We start from the raw sequence: 21552 nt of genomic DNA, 5'->3' as shown, positions 1-21552 counted from the left end.
GAGTGATCTGCTGGGTCTGGCGTTGCCCTGAGATGCACACCCAGCAAACAGTCCAAGGTGGCCCAGCTGCCAGGGAGGAATGCTGTGCTCACATCCAGCCTCTGCCACTGACTAAGCTACGTGCACTGGGCAAGATGCTCCCTCTCTCGGAGCCTGCATTTCTTCTTGGAGTCACCACCAGGACTGAACCAGGGGACACGGCTGCCCCCTCCTCTGCAGCCTTCTCTTCTAGGACCCCCCTGTACCAACCAGACTCCTTTCCCTGTGTGTTCCACCCATGCCCAGCGCCTGCCCTGACTGTGCCCGCTCCAGCTCATGGGTGTGCCCTGCACTACTTGGTGCCAGTCTTTGCAGGAGACTGCAGGTCTGTCACCCATCCGGGGACTCCTGTTCAGCCCACAGGGCTCCACTCCAGCAGCATTTCTTCAAGGAAACCTTCTCCAACCTTCACAGGCTCCTGCCCGCCGCCTGCCGCCTGGCCCCTGGGAGCCCACTGTGCCTTGTGCTGACCTGGGGCCTGGACTGTTACTGACAGTCACCTGTTTGTGCCATCATGGCCCAAGAGTGCCGAAGACTGGATAGAGACTTAGTCATGTCTGCACCCCAGTGCAGAGTGCAGGAGCCTCAGCTGAAGGAGACACAGCTTCCCTGAGGGCTGAAGTCGCTGGGGGTGGCCGGGGTCAGAGGCTGTGCCTGTTTAGAGAGGTGGTACGGTACACCGTGGGTGGTACACAAGTCAGCCCACAGAGTCCCAGATCAACATCCGGCTTGAGCAGCTCCAGACAGTGGAAAAAGAGCAGTTCACTCGCTAACCTGAGTCGGAATGAAGGAGGGAGTGATATTTGGAATAAAATAGAAAGTCTCTCCCAGGACTGCAAGGCCACGTGCCCTCCTCTACTGTCATCCCTATACCCTCAAGCTCCCAGCTCCACCCCACTGGCTACGGCACCTCCCGATTCGGCCTCTGCACACTCGGGACTTCAGACACAGGCCCCTCCCCGTTGCCCCTGCAGGTCTCTTGGGAGAGGCCTCCCCTGCTGACCCCCTCCCTGCCCCACTACTCCTGTCCCCCACCCTGCTCTGCTGCTCTTCATGGCTCTGAGCGCCGCTGGGCAGACCCCACCCATGTGGCTCATGCCTGCCCTGTGCCACCTGCCCCAGGAGCTCCCAAGAGCAGAGGCCTGGCTCCCACTGTGGTCCCAGCACCAGGAATCCTGCCTGGCTCTGTGACCTTGGTGGTCCCCTAACGATGTGCCATGGGGTCAAACAGGGCCTCCTCTCCTCCTCACAAGCTGCTCGCACTTGTCCTCTAGCTGAACCTCGGGCACTCGCCTGCAGACATCTCAAACTATCACCCCATCTCAGGCCGTTTCCAGAGGTTGCTGTCCATAGACAGGTATGCCAGAAAAAGGGGAGTCCAAGGCCAAATGGAGGCATTCTCGCTTACCAAAGGGAACCGGTTTTGTTAGGCAGGGACTCCTGGGAGCCTCAGTGGAGCTGAGGTGCTGGCATTTCCACGACAGATGCTGGGCCCACTTCAGGGACACACTTAGGGAAACCCAGGTGTGAACGCTGCCCAGCAACTGTGTGCTCCCCCAGGGCAGGGCCATGACCTGGCCGTCCTCTTGGCTCCTGTTCCTGGCAGAAGCACTGGCGGGCACCCCGTGATTCTGCCTGGGGGTTCTTGGTGCCTGAGGCTGTACTAGTCCCTGCCATCCTCAGAGGGGCTGGCGAGGACAAGTGCTCAGTAAAGACAGCAATCCAGCCATACAACCCAGCCTGTGGGAGTCGCCTGCCATTCTGCATAAGCAGCAGTGGATGGCCCAGAAGTCATTGGACTTTTAAGGCCATTCACATGGCAGAGGCTGTGCCAATCTGAGTCACCTGACATCAGGTCCATAGCCCAACACAGATCCAGCTCCTTTCCTAAACCTGGGGTGAGGAGAACACAGGGAATATAAAGATAAGAACCAGCATTTATTAAGCACTTACTATGTGCCAGGTATTTGTCATCCCTTAGCTTGCTTAGACCTCTCAACTCCCCAGGAAAAAATAACTTATCAGGGTCTTGAAGGGAGACCAAAGACAATGGGCAGGCACAAAAATTGATTTCACCGCCAGCCCAGGTCCCCCACGGGCCCTGCTGGGAAGGCCTGGGGCCCAGGTGCCCTGGCTCCAGCACAGAGCCTGTTCTTCTCTGCAAGGTTTGCATCGTGCCCACGGCCCCATTTATCAGACAATTATGGTGAGAGGAAGGGCATTGCCGAGAAGTCTGGAGAGCCAGGCAGCCATCCTGTGTTTGCAGTTAATTCCCCATGGGCCCTTCAGGAAGATGTCACACTTCTCCTGGACACAGAGATCTCAAAACACTGCCTATGAGATGAGGAGTCGGGCCAGATGATCCCCAGGGACCCTTCCACCACTAGCAGCCTGTTTGCGTGATTCAAACACAGCTTTTCCCTCGAGCCACACATGGCTTAATTGCTAGGCAATGCAGCTGATAGGATCTGTAATCAAAGCTGGGCAGGGAGGGGGTGGGGGCGGCGGGGAGAAGTGAAGTCATCAGTAAGTGGACACTTTGATGAGTACTTACAGTCATCATTTGGCATCTGAAAGCATCCTTTTCAATTATCTGAAAGATAATCCACAAACTAACCTGAAACCCAGAGTACACAATTAAAGTGTTGGGAAACAATCAGATGTCATGATGCTCTCCTGGGCCAGTGAGCGTGAGGGGTGGGAGGCGGACCTCTGGGACAGAAAATCAGCTGTGCACAAGCCAATTACCACCCTGACATGGATCCTCATAATGGCACAGGGAGGGAACTGGATGCCAGTGTGTGAATGCACAGGGTCATCAGCCCATGGCGAATGCTCACTGAACAAACACAACACGGGAGAAGGCGGCCAGACTCAAATTGCTGTCTTTAAGAATCTCGCACCGTTGGTAAGAGCATGAAATGGGGGAGGGGGAGGAGGAGGAGATGCTTTTGCTCAAGAGGCTTCCCTTTGGTGCTATTCACAAAACTCAGTGCATTTAAGCAGAGCCCTGCTCCGCCCTATCTGAGGGCCTGGGCAGGTCACTTGGTGATACTGGGCTCACCAGCAAAGGGGGAGGAGCTGACCTCACTTTACCTGGTAGGTGGTTGGTTCCCGCCCAGAGACCCTGATCCAATGATGCATCAGACACCTCCCCATCCCCAGCAGCCAGCAACCACTCCTTGAATGCATGTGTCTATGGATTTGTCAATTCTGGACATTTCAAATAAATGGAATCATACAGTAAGGGGCCTGCTGTGCCTGGCATTTTTCACTTAGCATCATGTTTTCAAGGTTCATCCATGTTATAGCATGTGTCAGCATTTCATTCCTTTTCAGAGCTGAATAATATTCCATGTTATGGCTATGCCACATTTTGTTTATCCATTCAGCAGCTGATGAGCATTTGTGTTATTTTCACTTGTTGGTTATTATGAACAGTGGTGCTATGAAGATTTGTGTACAAGTTTTTGTGTGAACATATATTCTCCTGGGTATACATCCAGAAGTAGAAGTTCTGGGTCATATGGTAACTTTAACTTTGTGAGGAACTGCTAGACTGTCTTCCAAAGTGGCTGCACTATTACATTTCCACCAGTAGTGGGAGGGTTCCAGCGTCTCCACATCCTCATCAACACTTGTTACTATCTGTCTTTTTTATTCTAGCCATCCTGGCTGGTGAGAAGCAGCATCTCATTGTGGTTTTGATTTGCATTTCCCAAATGACTAATGAATGATGCTTGGCATCTTTTTGTGGCTGCTTGGCCATTATATTTCTCTTTGAAAAAATGTCTATTCAAGTCCTTACCCATTTTTAAGTTGGGTTATTTGTCTTTTTTACTGTTGAGTTGAAAGAGGTCTTCACATATTCTGGATACCAGTCCCTTATCAGATATATAGTTGGCAAATATTTTCTTCCATCCAATGTGTTGTCTTTTCACTCTCTTGGTGGTGTCCTTAGAAACACACATGTTTTTAATTTTGATGAAGTCCAATTTATTTATCATTATTTCTTGAGATGGAGTCTTGGTCTGTCGCCCAGGCTGGAGTGCAGTGGTGTGAACTCAGCCCACTGCAACTTCCGCCTCCCGAGTTCAAGCAATTCTGCTGCCTCAGTCTCCCGAGTAGCTGGGATTACAGGCGCCCGCCACCATGTCCGGCGAATTTTTGTATTTTTAGTAGAGATGAGGTTTTGCCATGTTGGCCAGGCTAGTCTCGAACTCCTGACCTCAGGTGATTGGCCTACCTAAGCCTCCCAAAGTGCTGGGATTACTGCCATGAGCCACAGCACCTGGCCATATTTATTTATTTATCTTTTTCCGCTTGTACTTCTTGTGCCCTACTAGGAAACCACCACAAAATCCAAGGCCATGGAAGAATTCTGTGTTTTCTCCTAAGAGTTTTATAGTTTTAGCTGTCATAGTTAGATATTTGATCAACTTCATTTTTTTGCATAAGGATCTCTGGTTGTTCAAGCACCATTTGTTGAAAATCCGATTCTTTCTCTATTGAACTGTTTGGCAGCCTTGTTGAAAATTGCTTGGCCGTAAATGCAAGGGTTGGTTTCCGGACATTCAATTTCAGTCTGTTGATCTGTACGTCCATCCTTATGCCAGCACCACGCTGTCTTGATTACTGCAGCTTTGTAGTAACTTTTGAAATTGGGAACTGTGAGTTGTCCAACTTCGTTCTTCTTTTTCAAGATTATTTTTGCTATTCTGAGTTCCTTGAATTTCCATATGAATTTTAGGATCAGCAGCTTGTCACTTTCTACCAAGAAGCCAGCTGGGATTTTGACAGAGATTGTGTTGAATCTGTGGATCAATTTGAGGAGTGTTGCCATCTTAACAAAATTAAGTCTTCCAATCCATGAACACAGGGTGTCTATTTATTTGGGTTTTTAAAAATGTCTTTAATTTCTGTTAACAATGTTTTGTAATTTTCAGTGTACATGCTATGCTCTTTTTGTGTTAAATGTACTCTTAAGTATTTTATTCTTTTCTGTTGCTATTATAGATGGAAGTTTCTCAATATCATGTTTGGATTGTTCACTGCTGGTGTATATAAACACAATTGATTTTTGTATACCAATCCTGCATGGCAATAGAGACTTTTAAACAGAGCTGTGATTCAGAAATACTACTTTAGCACTCTAAAGAGAAGATTCTGGAGACACTGGAGACACTGAAATCAGAAGGGGGTTGATGTGTAACCCAGGATGAGAAGACAGGGACCTGAGCAATGGCTGGATTGCTCCAGAGACTGCTTGCTTGTTTGGTTTTTTCAAAGACAGGAGCGGTGGGGAGGTCTGGACAGGGTGTGGCCCAAGGTGTGGCTTTCTCAGGAGCTGTGCTTTGAAAGAGGTCAGTCCTGTCAAGGGCGTAATTAAATATGCTTCCCTGGGGAAGAGCTGGTATGCCATTGGTTCTCTTCTGAAGCTCAGGGTCCTGACCAACACTTCCCTGAATTTATCTGGGAACACATAACCAGATCTGAGAAATACTCTTGCATCAGTTCCTGCTATAACAAATTACCACAAACTTAGGGGCTTAAAGCAACAGAAATGTATTCCCTTACAGTTCTGGAGGCCAGAAGTCTGAAACAGGACCACTGGGCCGAGTCAAGGTGTCGGCGGGGCTGTACTTTTTCTGGTGGAGATTCTGTTCCCTGTTTTCTCCAGCTTTTGGGGGCCCCTGGAATTCCTTGGTTTGTAACCACATCATTCCAATCGCGGCCTCCTCCTCTGCCGTGGGTAAAATCTCCCATCTCCCTCTTAGAAAAATGCATGTGATGATGGTGTTTAGAGCCTGGGATGGTTTGGATGTGTCCCTGCTCAAATCTCGTGTTGAGTTGTAATCCCTAATGCTGGAGTTGGGGCCTGGTGGGAGGTAATAGGATCCTGGGGGTGGATCTTCCCTTTTGGTACCGTTCTCATAATAGCAAGAAGACCTATCTTTTTTTTTTTTTTTCTATAGCAGTGTGAGAATGGACTAATACATAGCCCACCCACATAATCCAGGATAATCTACCCATCTCAAATTCCTTGATCGCATCTGCAAAGATCCACCCCAACCTTTTATGCACTATAAGGTAACATTCACACCATCCAGAGATGAGGACATGCATCTCTTTTGGAGGGCCATTTTTCCACTGACCACACTGCTCCTTGTGCAGATGAGGATAACTCTGTAGACACACGGCATCCCCAAAACCACATCCATGGAGGGGCCGGCCCTTACCCTTCCTGAATCACCTACTGAAGCCGTCAGTCCACCGCTGGCTCCCACGAGGGTCTGTTTCCTCAGACTGCATTTGCTATCCAGTCTCACGGTGTTCGGTCAGACCCTGGATCCCCAATTCTGTATTACCCCCATAAAAACTCCCTGCCATCTACAACTGTCCACACTCAGTCCGTGGGCAAGGAGCACGGAAGAGTTCCCATGAGCTCTTAGAGCAGTAGCAGGAAGAATGTCCTACCCCGGCCTGGCAAGGGAAGGAGCAGGGCCGGGAAGCCCTGGGAAAGGCCCTGCAGTCCCATGGGCTGGGGGCTCGTTCCCCTTTTCAAAGCCCCACACTGTGCCGTGCATGGGGCCACTGAGACAAATACAACAGAACTGCTGTCCTCAAGGGCTTCTCAGGCCGATGGGGAAAGACAGGCAAGGAAACTGATCACTACCTCCAGAGAGGGAAGCGAAACAGACCACTGTCCTCCAGAGACGGAAGACATGCGGGGCCCAGAGGGCAGCAGCTGAGACAGACGCGGAGATGGACAAAGGGCAGGACTCGCTCCAGAGGCAGTTAGATTCCACAGACACATGGAAGGCACAGCAAACAGATGCCACAAGACACCCACATGTGCTAGCACCTGGCCATGTGCCAAAAGATGGAGCAGGCGTTGTGCTGGATGGGCCAGAGTGCACTCCCGCCGGGGCGCCTTTGGCTGAGGTCCCCAGCCCGCTGCACTGTGTGGTGCAGTGAGACCTGTCACCTGTGCCATGCTGACTACACAAGTGGTAGCCACCTATGCCAGGGCAGCACTCTGTGGCTGGCCAAGGCCTAAGAAGCAGTCAGGCCCAAGAACTCAGCCAACAGGGCCAGGGATGTGGGTGACCAGAGCTGCTGTCCTGGGAGCATGTGCCCCAGAGACTGAGTGAGACTGAGCTGTTGGAAGAGGACACGCGTGTCCACGCAAAGGGGCCAAGAGCAGGGTTTCTGGTGGGTCCGTGCAGAGGTAGGAAGGCAATTCGGAAAGACCAGTTGCTTTCTGGGTCCCCTGTTCCAAAGCTGAGGGGCAGCGCAATGTGCAGCTCCCAGAAAGAGCAGGTGCCCCTCCCAGGAAGGAACCGACAGCTGTTCCTGAGGCGGCCACTACCACTGCCCCAGAAGGCAGGTTTTTCATCTGTGTGGCAAACGGTACTCTAAGACATTCGTCACTGGCTCGAGGTCCCAGAGCTGGTCCATGGCAAGGCAGCGACTGGAGCCCAGGAGAGCCGTCTGAAACCACACTCTTCCCTCCCTCCAGTATCTTCCTGCTCTCCAGTATCTTCCCACCCTCTGGTATCTTCCCTCCCTCCGGTCTCTTCCCTCCCTCCAGCAGCTGTCCATTGATGGGATGGGTGTTTGCACAGGGCCAAGTGTGAGGTGCCAGAGGAATGAGGGTGGGGAGAGACCACATAATGCCTTCCTCTTCCTGGAGCTTCCTGGGGAGACTCGGCTGGTGGCCTCCCTGCTTAGATGCGTCCTCCTGAAGGTGACAGTCCATGCCTCCTGCTCACGTTGGGCCACATACCCCAGCATCCCAGCCTGGACACCTCCTGAGCCAGGAGCAAAGCCACAGGCATCAGGGCTTACAAATGAGTGGTGAGTGGTGAGTGGTTGTGGCAGGAATCTGGGGCCGGGGGAGCCCATGCCTATGGAGAGGAGCACGTGGCCCCCAAGGAGGCACAGTGGCTGGAGCTCCTGCCCTGCCCCCCTTCCCTTGGTGCGTCCACTGTTATGTGAGTGAAGCAGAGGCAGTGAAAATGCCAGGAGCTGTAACCTGTAACAAGGGGATGGGAAAGTGGGGGGTGGGGTACAGTTATCAACCAGGATTCCTGTTCCAGTCAGGAGGCACTGTGACTTTTCGAGTTCTGGGTTTGAACTGCACAGTCGTAGACAGGACCTGCCAGGAATCCGCACGAACTTCTGTGTCAGTTATGCTGTGTTACCTCCTTTCTTCAAATCTGTTCTTTATCCTGAAACCTCTTAAGTGCCAATTAGCTAAAAAATGGGATTTGCTGAGCATGCAAAGCCTGAAGCAGTGGTCTACCCGTCAACAATCAGCGCCTCTCGGTAACCTCCTAATCCAGGATTGGGCCTGCAGAATCTGCCAGGGAGTCCCTGAGGCCTGTGGACATGGTTCCTGGACCTCTCCTGGGGCTCCAGAGGATCCTCCCCACCCAGGTGCTCTTAGCAGAGCCCACTCAAGGTGCTGTGTCCCCCAGGAATCAGCTGGAGCTTGATTGTCTAGTTCTGGGCTTCTTCCTTTAGCCCACTCCTCTTCCCTCCTCTCCACTCCGTTGTCCCATACAGCCCAGTACAGAACGGCACAGTCAGCTGAGCACAACTTCTGTGCCAGGCGGGGAACCAGCAGGGTGGAGAATCTGGCCCTGCACAAATGCACTTGGAGTGAAGACTGCCCACCTGACCATGGGGCAGGAGAGACCAGCGAGAAGATGAGGGCACGGGTTCCTGCTCACACCTCCGCTTTGCTGGCCTCACAGGGACTGGCTTTTCACAAGGGGTGGAGAGGAGACAAGGAGAGGAGCTGCATTTGGGAGAAAGGGGTCCCTCAGTGATCTGAGATCCTGGCTACAGGAGGGGTCCCTGGGGCAGTGGAGGAGAAGCGCAGTGAGAGGAGTGGGCTTCCCACCCTGGCTCCCAGCACCACCCAGTGAGGACTCAGGCATCCCGTGGCCCTCTGACTCAGTTCCTTCAACTTCGAAATGAAGTTGCTACTAAACAATTCACAGGATCGCTGTGAGGATGAAATATCATAGTGATCGCAAGTTTTCAAATCCTGCAAGGTGCTTACGTTAGTCCAGGAGTGCAAAGTTGAGTAATACTCTCTTTAACGGGCAAGAGATCAACTAGTATTCATTGCTGACGATGATGGGAATGCTTTCGACGTGGAACATTCTGTTTGGAAAAAAAGACCGTCAGTGCCTCTAGGCTCTGATTTGAGAATTGAAGCTTCGCAGTGTAGGCATCACCAGGGTGTGCAATGTGAAGTGTGTGCATCCGTATGTGAAGGTGTGTGTCTGTGTGCTGTCGTGTGAGTGCACTGTGTGCCTGTTGCGTATGTCAGTGTGTGTTGTGTGTGCATCCCTGTGTGAATGTGGGTGTATGTGAAGGTGTCTGTGTGCCGTCATGAGTGTGCTGTGTGCGTGTTGTGTATGTGTGTGTGCATCCATGTGTGACTGTATGTGAAGGTGTGTGTCTATGTGCTGTTGAGCATGTGTGTGTCATAGGCTCTCATCAGGCTCACAGCCTCTCAGGAAGGCAATGTCCGGAGGAAACTCTAGAGCGGCGAGTCCTGCAGCCTGCCCTGCCCTCCGGTCCCGTGGGCAGAAACTGACTCTACCACTGCCTAAGAGAAGGGATACAGGTGCTCGTGCCTCTGCTGCACCACACACAGTGCCAGGGGACACAGCCACCTCACGTGGGAGCCCACCCTCTGGACAGTGCAACTGCCGGGAATCCTCAGGCCCAGCACTGCTCTCCGTGCAGGCAGTCAGACCATAAGCCCACAGTTGGAGGGTGTGCACACACAGACCCCAAACACAGCTGGATGCCGACACCTCATGTCTCATGTTCTGCCTATCACTTGTACATATCAGCCCATCAACAAATGTTCATTTCCTTCCCAGTTTACTGGCAGAAGGTTTTCCAGAGAACTTCAAACCCATTTTTCTCAAAGGCGATGTGTGGCTGTTCCCCAGAGTCACTGGAAGGCAGGGCTATTTCTTGAGATGGATGCATCACGCTGTCTAGTTTCTTTTCTCAGAATCTGCTGCTCCACTTTACCACTTCCCCAGGAGGACCGGGCTGTGGCTGGGATTTTTATTTCAGTCACTTTGGCAGCAGTCTGCAATAAATGATGTCCAAATGTGTCATTTGAACTTTCAATGGAGTTTACCATAGATGAAGAAAGGTGCTCCCCAATCACCTTTCTCCAATGAATCCCTCGAGTCTGCAAACAACACAACAACAACTGCTCTCACCAGCACCACCACCACTACCCATCGCCGTCACCACCCACCACCACCACCCACCACCACCGCTGCCATCCATCGCCACCATCACGCACCACTGCCACCAAGCACCACTGCCGCCAACCACCACCACCACCACCAAGCACCACCGCCACCACCACCAAGCACCACCAAGCACCATCAAGCACTACTGCCACCACCCACCACCACCACCAAGCACCACCGCCACGACCCACCACCGAGGCAGCCACCATCCACCACTGAGGCAGCTGTCTCCCCACAGCCTCTTCCGTGCAGTGCTTCAGACATGTTACCGAATCCTCATGAGGTCCCCTGCATGGGAAGGAGTATAAAATTCAACCAAGCAAAGGTCCCCACCAGCCATCATGGTGGGAGCAGCAAGCTGGAGTTCAGGGCCAGGTCCTCAACTGCTGCCAAAGTGACTGAAATGAAAATCCCAGCCACATTCACAGCATGTTTCACGCACAAACTCACTAAGCCCCCTCCCCTGGAGAGGGGTCCTCATGTTGGGGTCGAGGGGTCCTCATGTTGGGGTCCAGGGGCATGATAGAACCCGAGGGAGGTGTCTCTTCATCATGCATCCCATTGGGGTTGCAGTGAAGGTCAGACTACAGCTCTCTGCCGGCCTCCTTCCACTGTCAGATCCACACCAAACCCTGCGGAGACCCCCTGGATGCAGAGTAGGCGTTCCCCCCGCGTGTCCTTTCGGTAGTTTCAGTGGCTTTGTGGAATCAGGCGTGGCGTGGGGTGTGCCTGGGCTGGCTCCCGCCTGGAAGTCTGAAAACTCCAGGCCATGCACAGGCATCCAGAGCCTACCCAATCCAACCTCCTCCCAGTGCAGGGCCCCCACCAGGGTAGGAAGTGGGAGAACCCCATGCTCCGCAGGTGGGGGCCCGCAGACCTGGCAGCCCTGCCGTTCGTCAGCTGTGCACTTGGGGTAAGACGCTGAACATTCCGGGGCCCCAGGATCTTTGTTCTCTCATTTGCCAAGAAAATATTTATTGAGCATCCAGTGTGGGCTTGGCACTGTGCTTGGTGCGTTCCTCTGGGAGTCGGGGCTGGCCAGGCTCCCCTACTGTCCAGGGGTGGTGAATTAATGATTTCTGAGTACTATATATTTCGACATATAAAACCTTTCAAAGTGCAGAGTCCACATATATAAAACCTTTCAAAATGCAGAGTCCACAAGAGGAGTTATAAAAGGAGCCCGTAGCATGAGTGGGAGGGCTGGTAATTCCTGACATGTATTAAAAACATCAACCACAGACCCAGAGAACACGGCCTCAGAGAACAGTTATTAAGTATAGACGAAAATACACAGAACCAAGAAGGAGGGCTCATAACACACTTTAAAGTACCAGAAAGCCCACTCCAGATTAGACTAAAATGCAAGCCTATAAGTGTCTCAATGTATAAAAGCCTGGTTAAGGCTAAGCTGTAATCACAACGTATCCATATAATCACATAATGATGCCTTCAGAGGCAGGGGTGTGTGCGGAGCATGCTGGAGAAGGAAGACCTAAGCTCTCAGTGTAACAGTCAAGGGCTGCAAAGTGTAGCTCGAGGAGAACAGGGCGTTAATTGAGAGCTTCCTACCTGCCAAGTACCGTGCCAGGCACTAAACATAAACTCCAAGGGCTTAACTCTTACCATCATCCCACATGGCAGCTATGGCTCCTGTTCCCAGTGAGGAAGCCAAGGCTCCCAGAGATTAAATGATCACCTACAATCAGAGGGAGCAGTGGATCTGCATTTTCTTTGTGTGGTCGTACAGTCTCCACCCCTTCCCATGGGTGGGTCCCGGCGGGAGGGGTAGATTTCCCTCCTGCGTGCAGCAGTGGTGGGATGCAGGTCCTGGCTGGTTTACTGGCTGCGGGGAGAGCTTCCCTGTCCCCTCTCTCATTGTCCTTGGTGGGCTAAAACGCAGGCACATGATCTTGGCCACCTGGATGTTTCCACTTGGGGCTCAGCGGGAATGACACCAAGGACTCGTGAAAACAATATGTAGCAGCTGCAGCAACAGGATTAAGAGTGGAACAGAAGTAGCCTCAGGTCCCAGAGCAGCTCCCCAAGGGTGTACCTGAACCAGACAGCGTCGGGGTGTGACCTTAGCTGGGGTCCGGCAGTAGCCGAGCCTCCTGAATCCCCATTCTGACTCTGAGTGGCTCCGTGAACTCCCTGATAGCCTTCCCAGGCACCTGCTGTTCTGCTGAAGTTGGCCAGAGTCCGTTTCTGTTGCTAGCAGCTAAGAACCCTGATTCTTAAGCAGCAGCTGCCCGATTCACACGAGGCCCTTCCCATCAAAGCTGAGCCGTTTCCCTTAGGATCCCGCTTCTCGTGATGGGGAGAGAGGCTCGCTCACTCCTCCGGTGTGCACACGCACGGGGGAGAAGCTTGTAGAAGGTGCGGGAGTGTTGAGGAAAATTGTCTTTCAGCTTGACTTTGGAAAAGAGCCAGTGCTTGGATGGGCCGCAGGCCAGGAAGGCCCAAGCACTTAGCGGCCTCCGGAGAGCTGCGTGCCGATGCCCTCGAGACACTTTCAGCCGACCAAGGGCCTCAGAGGCAGGAGGAAGGCTGTCACCAAAAAATGCCCTGCACAGCCCCCACCCACTCAGAAGGACTGTGGCTTACCAGGGAAGGGACAGAAAACTTGGGAAGCCAAGGATTTCCAGTGCAGAGAGCTGGGGCTGTCTGTGGGGTGAGGAGAGACTGGAAAGCATAGCCAGCAGGTCAGGAGTCCTTTGAAGAGAACCATTATTGCCAAGGCCATAGCAGTGCAGTTCACACCAGCCAGTTACAGGGATCAGAGACCCATCCCCAGAATCACATTCTTCATGACCCATGCATTCAGAAGAGCCTCTAAACTCCGAGGGGCAAAGTGGACAGCTGGCAGCCCTTCCCCTGGCCAGCACAGGTGGCAGCTTTGGTAAAGCTAAAGTGGGGAGGAATGTAAACTTGCTTTACCGATTCCCTTCCATTAATAAAACAGAGGGCCCCACACTGGGCGCTTCATAACTGTGTCCTTGCTTAACCACCAACAAAAATCCGCAAGGAAAACACGATGAACAGCACAGGAGCTGACGGATGTCCCAACACGACCATCGGCGGAGGCACTGCAGACGAAAGTGCGCAGAGATTGAAGCGGGTGCTCACAAAAGTTGGGCGAATGGCACCAAGTAGGGGTTCTGTGTTACAGCTCCTCTCTGTTTAATGCCCGAGAAATGCTTTCTTTGACTGTGAGCACAGAGGTGAAGAGCCTCAAAGGAAAGCCACAGTGTAGAGCCCACAGGAGGAGCTCAACACAAATAAGATAAATAAAATAATATGAAAAATGAAGCTCTACTAAATGAACAAAGCACGGGCATCAGATGGGTGGGTCCTGGAGGCAGGGATGAGCTCTGGCTGTGCCTTGGATGGGCTGGACTCATAACATGGGAATTTCTCCACAGACAGGAAGGGCATTCAGATGTGGGGGCAGGCACAAATGGAACATGCATCCCTGCAGGTGGGTATCTTGATGGCCCAAGAGGAGGGCAGGAGGCGGGAAAATCCTTGCTAAAGTCACCAAGCCCGAGGATCACAGAGGCGTGCAACTGGGTGCGGCCTCACCTTTTATGAACTATTATTTTTTTAACATCTTTATTGAGACATACTTCACATAGCATACAATTTACCCATTTAAAGTATACAATTCAGGCTGGGTGCAGTGGCTCACGCCTATAATCCCAGCACTTTGGGAGGCCGAGGCAGGCAGATTGCTCGAGGTCAGGAGTTTGAGACCAGCCTGACCAACATGGAGAAACCACGTCCCTACTAAAAAGTGCAAAAAAATTAGCCGGGCATGGTAGCACACACCTGTGATCCCAGCTACTCAAGGGGCTGAGGCAGAAGAATCACTTGAATCCAGGAGGTGGAGGTTGCAGTGAGCCGAGATAGTGCCACTGCACTCAAGCCTGAGCAACAGAGCAAGACTCCATTTAAAAAAAATAAAGTATACAATTCAGAGTTTTTAAAATATATCACAACTATCAGCATTATTACATTTCAGAATATTTCTATCTCTCCTCAGCACTATTTAATGTCAGAATATTCCCATGTCCCCCTAAAAAGCAATGCCATACCCACTGGCAGTCATTCCTTCCCCTCCCCACCCCCTCTGACAACCACCAATCTACTTTCCATCTCTACAGATTTACCAATTCTGGATGTATCATATAAACAGATTTGCATAATATGTGGGCTTTTGTGTCTGGCTTCTTTCACTTAGCATAATTTTAAAATGTTCCCCTATGTTTTCATGTATATTAGTACTTTTTTCCTTTTTCTGGCTGAGTAGTATTCCATTGTATAGATATACCACATTTTATCCATCAGCTGATGGATATGTAAACAAAAACACTTAAGCTGGCTGTTTCCACGTTTTGCTATTATGACAAATGCTGCCACAAACAGGCATGTACAAGTTTTGTGTGGATGTATGTTTTCAACGCTCTTTGCCTAGGAGTGGATGTGCCTGACTCCAAACCCCTTTGTGATTTCTGACTTGCATCTGACAAAGGTTCCAACATGGATAAACACCAGAGTCTACTGATTGTAATATTTCATTATCAAAAACATCTGATTTGATAACCCTTCTAAGGACTAGGAAACAAATGCCAAATCCAGATAATCCACTTAACTTGTCCCACTTAGCATTTGTCCAAAAAACAGAGAAAAAGTCACCTTGAACTGTACAGAAGCCATTTCTGAAACTGACTTCACAGTACAGTCTTGTCCAAAGGTAGATGCAGCAGTTCGCCCTGAGTGCATCAGCAACACTGACTAAGTGGGCACGGGGAATGGGAGTGAAGCATCCTCTTCTAGGCATGCCTAGCGACTGACAATGCTGGAGAGGGAGGAGATCGCAAACTGAGGAATAGCAGGAAAGTTCCCAAGAGCTACCAGGCAATTTCCTGCACCAGACAGGAGGCAGGCTATGAAATCACTGATTGTGGATGCGACAGCCGGGTGTAAATCTTACTGAAGCAGGGGACCTGGGCAATCGCCTCCGACTTCAGTCTCTGTCCCACAGCAGGGCCTTTCTGTGGCCCCGGGATACAAATCTCATTTTGCCTGCTGGCATCTGGGGTCCTCCAGAGCCTGGCCTCCTGACAGCCCAGCCCTGATCTTCCTGCTGTTCCTGCAGAAGCCCCCATTCTCTCTTAAGGAGTCCCCAGATGACAGCCAGCACAGCCCTGCAGGCACCATCCTCTCCCAGCCACAACAGCCAACCCCCACCTCAACCCCGGTAGCTGTGACTGTGCCTGCCATATAAACGGTGGCCACCACCCCGCTGAGTCACCAGACACTCCACGTGCCAGCCCCTGAGGTTGGCGAGGCATGCTCCCGAGCGGCAGGATACTGAGTGACCCCCTTCCTCCCGCCACCCCGGACCCTCTTCCTTGACTCCTGTGTGTGCTGAGAGCAGAGGTTGCTAGAGGCACATCTGGCATCTCTGCACATCTGCCTGATACGAAATCACTGGGTAACTGGAAACATACAGGTGGGGGGAGATTCTGCTCAGACGGGCAGACCTGGCACACACATTCACCCTGTTCCCTCCTGAAACCGACAGAGAGACAGACAGTGCCAGAATAAATAAGATATGAAGCCACTAGGAAGAGGAGGCAATGACAGCTGTGGAAAGAGGGCAACTAATTTTTGTAAGAAGCAAAGAGGATGGGTGAGAGGTAACTGACCTAACAGAGCAACAGAAACTAAACCCTGGGAGGCAACGCCAAGGAGACATGACTGCTGCTGGAGGCGGAGAGGTGGGGGTTCACAAAGCAGCCGCAGGGCATGGGCAGGGACAAGCAATGAGTGCAGAGTGGCAGCTGAATGACCATGACGGATCCTGCGAGCCAGGGTCCAGCCAGAGCTGACAAAGTTTCAGGGATTTCACGAGTTGGCTGACATCGTGTAGGGAGCCTGAAACTGGACACTACAGGAGTGTTTACATCTCAGACACCAGCAAATGCTACAGACCAGGGCTCCCCATCCCCTGAGAGCTGGCTGTTAAACCTCTACCAGCACACTACTGTGTAAAACTCTCCTCCTCCAAATGGCCACGGATGAACTGGACCTCGGTCAGACGGTGCAGAAGTTCTATTCTTGGCAGGACTCGGGCCAGGAAGCCTCTGGACTCAAGATTCCATGAAGGAGGGATGAAGGCAAAGTCCTGACACAAATTATGGAGAGGGGCAGCCCCCTCCTTGGATGTGGCTCCCTGAATTACAGAGTGGGACGGCCCCCTTCTTGGATGTGGCTCCCTGAACGTTGGCAGTGAGGTCCATGGCATACTCCAGGATCTCCTCTGGCCAGGCCAGAGGACAGACCAGGCCAGAGGACAGACTTGGGATAGCTGAGGGAGTCCCTAATGAACTCTGGGTGGGGCCCACCACACTTCCTGTCCATGAAGCCCACCAGTCAGCCATCCTGCCCAGTCACAGAGCCCAGCACTTCCCATCTGCTTTAGGGCCTCATAGGAACACACGCCAAAGGGCACAGCCATTTGAGGACAACCTTTAAAGTAAAAGAGACAAAGAGAAATAAAGGGGAAGACAAAGAGAAAGGCAGAAATAATGCAGAGAACAAAACAAATCTTCAAAGAAAGCAGCAATTAATATTCTCACAGAGATAAGAAAAGGCAGTCCAACCATTACAAAAGAACAAGGTTCTATAAAAAGGAATTGAGAACAAGGAAGAGCTCTTGGAAATTAAAAATTAAATAAAAAAATTTAATACGCAGATTGGACATGAAATTGTGGACATTTTCCAGGAAGCAGTATAAGCATTCTAAGAGATAGGAAACAGCACAGAAAAGAAAATTAAAGGAGTAGCCAAGGAGGCCCAAGAACCAATAAACAGGCATTCTGGAAGAGAAAACCCAGGAACAGGGAGGTAGAATTAGTGTAAAAGCCATTTTTCAAAGTCCTTGTTTTGGTGCCTGTGTTTGTTTTCACTGAAATGGCCCACTGAGGGCCTAGAACAAATGAGTTTCGAAGAACATCAGGAGACATTATGTGAAATTACAGAACATTGGAGACTGAAGAGAAGATACTAAAGGCTTCCCAAGAGAAGCAAGCAGGTCACCTGCAAAGGATAAGGAGCTCGGAATCTGGATGGCAGGGGAATTCTCAATAGGATGGAGGGAGCTCATTTTTTAAAGCTATGTATTTTTGGAAGCTAAAAGATGAGAGCAACACCTTCACAATTCCCAGGGGAAAAGAATCTAAATCCTAAATTCTGCTGAGTGATCAATTAAATTTGAGGGAGGTTTAAGATATATTTTTTTGGACATGCAATATTTCAAAAACATTTTTTTTCCTATGCACTTTTTCCTGGAAAAGCACTAGAAGATGCGCTCCAGCAAACTGAAGAAGTAAACCTCTAAAGAGAAAGGCAGGGGAAGCAGAAGCAGGATCTGGCACAGATGAGAGCCCAGGGGCTTGCTAGGGATGGTGGAATGTGCCAGGACCACAGCCCTGCAGCAGGCCTGGAGGACGGCAGGCCAGACGGAAGCAAGACAGGAGAATGCTGGAGAGCCATCTCCCAGAATCACACATGCACACATGATGTAGCTAATGGGTTTGGTGGTATTGAGAGGAATTTTGTGGTTCTGATGGAAAGTCCAAGAAAAGTTAGCATCATAGAAAAATAAACAGTAAGAAAATATAATTCTAGAAAAAGCAAAAAAAAAAAAACTGTTGAAGGAAGGGAAGTATAATCATAATACATGCTTGGCTTAGCTGTGAAAAACAATCGCATTGTCACAGTAAAAATGAACAGAAGAACTCTGTGGGGATTTAACCAAGAACTGTGATAGAACTGTAGTAGACAGGTAGAGGTGAGCAGCCCACAGATGATGTCTAACACTGAAAGATCACGCTACACCAGTGTACTCTATTTGGCATTAATTCAGTCATATTTTCAAGGTAAATGCCTAAGGAAACAGCTTAGCATTTGCAGAAGCGCCTCTGAGGACTGGCGCTGGGTGATGGGGAGGGTAGGAGTGAGGACTGTTGGTCTTCGTTATGTGCCTTGTGGAATGAATTGGCTTTTTAAGTCACATGTATATATCACTTAAAAATAAAAAACCTTTATAGAAAACTCATCATCAAAGGAAAATGTTAATGAGTTAAATAACAGATATTTTTAACTAGAGACTCCTATATAAATTAGTGTATTTTCTGCACCCCCAAAACACACAAACCAAGAGTAAAGGTGTTGGAATCAGGGCCTAGAATTTGAATCCTTGGAAGAGCTTTGCCTTCCAGGGGTATGGGCTATAGCTAAGGTGAACCTCAGTTTCCTCAACTACGGAATGGGGGAAAACATAAGCTACTTTACATGGGTTTGGGGAAGGTTAAAGACCCCGCATGTGTGAGGCTGGGCTGGAACGGTGCTTTGCAGACAGCTGCTAGAAGGGTCTGGAGCTGCAAGCTCCATGCCTGGCCCTGACAGCCTCCTCCGAACGGGAGTGACTGGCCTACTTCTCCGCCCTCCCTCAGGCTGTCTTCTCAGCTCTCCTGAGCTCTACCAGGGAAGGGGGCTGAGGATGCAGAGGCCGGGTGCCAGCTGCTTGAGGACTGTGCTGCCGGTCTCCCTGTGTCCCCACAAGCAGGGCATGCCCCGGCAGGCAGAACATAAAGAGGAGGCGAACTAGGCCCACTCTGATGAGGTCTCACATCTGTGAGACCTAGAGTAAGTCACGTCCCCTCTTGCACCTCAGTTTCCTCCTCTTAAAATGTCATGACAAGGCAGCTGCTGTGGGGCTGGTGTGGGGACAGTGCAAGAAGGGAGGGGGAGCACCAGCTCAGACCCCTCCTGTCCCACAAGCAACACGCTGCAGTGCCTCCCAGGTCCACGGCCAGCCCCCTTCTCGCATCATGCTCCAGAGAGAAGGCACCTTCCAGAACCATTCTCTAGAAGGATGGCAGATGCTGCAGGAATGAGACTTGGTGCTGGTCTATGAGGTGGGAAGGGCCAGGCCTAGTGAGGAGGGAGCCACCAGGCCTCCCTGAGCACCGTTTCTAGCACCTTGGCAGCAGCACTGGGTGGGGAGAGGCAAACAGCTCACCATGAGGCCTGAAGAGCTGACTCTGGGCCCAGCTCTGCTCAGCACTAGTTGGGGGTCCTCAGAAAGCTGGTGCTCAGGTCAGCAAGGCAGGCTTCCTGGGTTCTAATGTGTGCCAGGCCGCAGAATGGGCTGCCTGGGGACACAGAATGAATCAGGCGTCACAGGCCCTAAGGAGCCCACAGAATCACGGGAAAGACAGGCAGGTAGCAGACAAAAACCACGTGGTGACGGCACCAGGGCAGAGGTGACGGTGCCGGGGGAAAGGTGATGGTGCCGGGGCAGAAGTGACAGCACCGGGCAGAGGTGACAGCGTCAGGGCAGAGGGCTGCGGGCAGGAATGTGGTTCACAGAGGGCGGACTGCTCAGCCCAGCCCGGGGCTCGGTGAGGGCGCCCCAGGAAGTTCCTGGAAAAGGTGACCCCAGAATTCAGCCCAGTCTAACTGACTCAAAAGTCCCCTTTTCTCTCCCTCCATCTTCCCTCACTGCCTCTGAGCTCGAAGCCCGGCAAGAAGAAGAATCACGTTCCTTCGGCAGCCGCCGCAGCTGTTCAGTCCGCCCAGCATCCCTGTGCTCCGTGAAGCAGGCGGTGGGCGGCCAGGGGCAGGCTGTGATGTCAAACAGGGAGAATTATGTCTGCTGGGAGAGGCAGCGGGACAGAGACGAAGCCTCGAGTTGGGCCTGTTTCTATGCCAATGGCCTTCCCAGTGGAGACAGGGCGATGAGAAGCCAAGAACAGTCACTGTCACTGCTCAGAGCCCCTCAAGCTCTCAGGGAAGAGGGGAGAAATTGCTCAGCTTGGAGGAGCAGACTGTCTAGCAGGAGGGAGGGTTCGAAGTTCCTCAGGCAAGAGCAGGCCCAGGAAAAGGACCCTGGGGGCCCTGAGGAGGACATTAGGTCCAGGGGAAGGACCCAGGGTCCCCGAGAAGGACATTAGGCCCAGAGGAAGGACCCGGGGCCCTGAAGAGGATATTAAAGGACAGGACAGGGAATCCAGAGTTCAGAGGCTCCTCTGGGACCGGCTTTACTTCCCTAAATTCAGATCTCACAGCTCTCCTTCCAGGTAGACAGGAAGCTGAGACTCTGAAATACTAACTTTTCCAGTTGTACAGCCAATAAGTAGCAGGGCTAGAACCTGAATCCGGGTCTGTTTTCAAAGCTTTCCCTCCTAAACTCTGCTAGTTAGCCTCAAAAAAGAAAGGAAAAGAAAGGAAAAAGGAAAGCAAAGGAAGAAAAACAGTAGCTGTGAGCTCCAAGGGTTGCTATCCTAAAATACTCCCAGAAGGCGCCAAAGACAGACAGAAGGTGTGGTTTCAGAATCCTGCACCCAAGGAGTTCCTGTAAATCACCCAACATGCTTGCAGAGCAGGGTCTGGAAAACGACGCTGCTAGCTCCTTGAGGACAGACATGGCCGGACACCGAGTTGATGCCAGCAGGGCCACTGATGTTGCAGGAAACTCGCATGCTCCTTACTGCCACCAGTATGTGTACAGCAAAGCAGCCAGCACTTGGGCCTGGCTCTCAGCAGCTTCCCCCAGGTCCTGCTATGGGTCAGCTGCAATCCCAGGGTCACCTGTAAAGTCTTGCAGTGGACAGTCTGCTTTAGAACATCTGCATCAGTCAATTGAGGGGAAGGGACTGCAAAACGAGGAGAAGAAATGCAAGAGAGCCTTCAGTCCGGATAAGCTCCCATCACTACCAACTCCCTGCCCATCTTCCCTGTGGCAGAAGGTGCATGTCATCCTCTCTCATTGGAGATGAGAATGGGGGCAGGGGTAGCAAATAACTTGCTCAAGGTCACAAAGCTGATCTGAAATTCACATTCCTTCCATTTCTAAATCACCACAACTACTCAGCATTCATAACTTTTTTTTTTTTTTTTTTGGAGACAGTCTCGCTGTGTCGCCCAGGTTGGAGTGCAGTGGTGCGATCTCAGCTCACTGCAACTTCTGCCTCCTGGATTCAAGCGATTCTCCTGCCTCAGCTTCCCAAGTCGATGGGATTACAGACTTGCGTCACCATACCTGGCTGATTAATTTTTGTATTTTCAGTAGAGACGGGATTTTACCATGTAGGCCAGGTTGGTCTCGAACTCCTGACCTCAAATGATCTGCCTGGCTTAG

General features: G+C 51.4%; 2 protein-coding genes across 4 annotated transcripts in view; one reads left to right on the top strand and one right to left on the bottom strand.

Annotated features, from left to right (window-relative positions):
• The window catches only part of CHRAC1 (chromatin accessibility complex subunit 1), an 873427-nt gene that overhangs the window by 150879 nt on the left and 700996 nt on the right, over positions 1 to 21552 (top strand). The window contains exon 1 of one of the 3 annotated variants that reach the window (XM_050800246.1): positions 1259 to 1262. The exons of the other annotated variants lie outside the window; for them this stretch is intronic. The gene's annotated coding sequence lies outside the window, so the exon portion shown is untranslated. Of the gene's footprint in view, positions 1 to 1258; positions 1263 to 21552 lie in introns of those variants that run through there. 3 annotated transcript variants of the gene reach the window in all.
• The window catches only part of TRAPPC9 (trafficking protein particle complex subunit 9), a 723405-nt gene that overhangs the window by 54971 nt on the left and 646882 nt on the right, over positions 1 to 21552 (bottom strand). The gene's annotated exons all lie outside the window — the stretch shown is intronic.

Source organism: Macaca thibetana, chromosome 8 (genome assembly GCF_024542745.1).
Source record: "Macaca thibetana thibetana isolate TM-01 chromosome 8, ASM2454274v1, whole genome shotgun sequence".
Classification (NCBI taxonomy): domain Eukaryota; kingdom Metazoa; phylum Chordata; class Mammalia; order Primates; family Cercopithecidae; genus Macaca; species Macaca thibetana.
The sequence above is the reverse complement of the archived record's forward strand: the minus strand, read 5'-3'. Positions and strand labels throughout refer to the sequence as shown.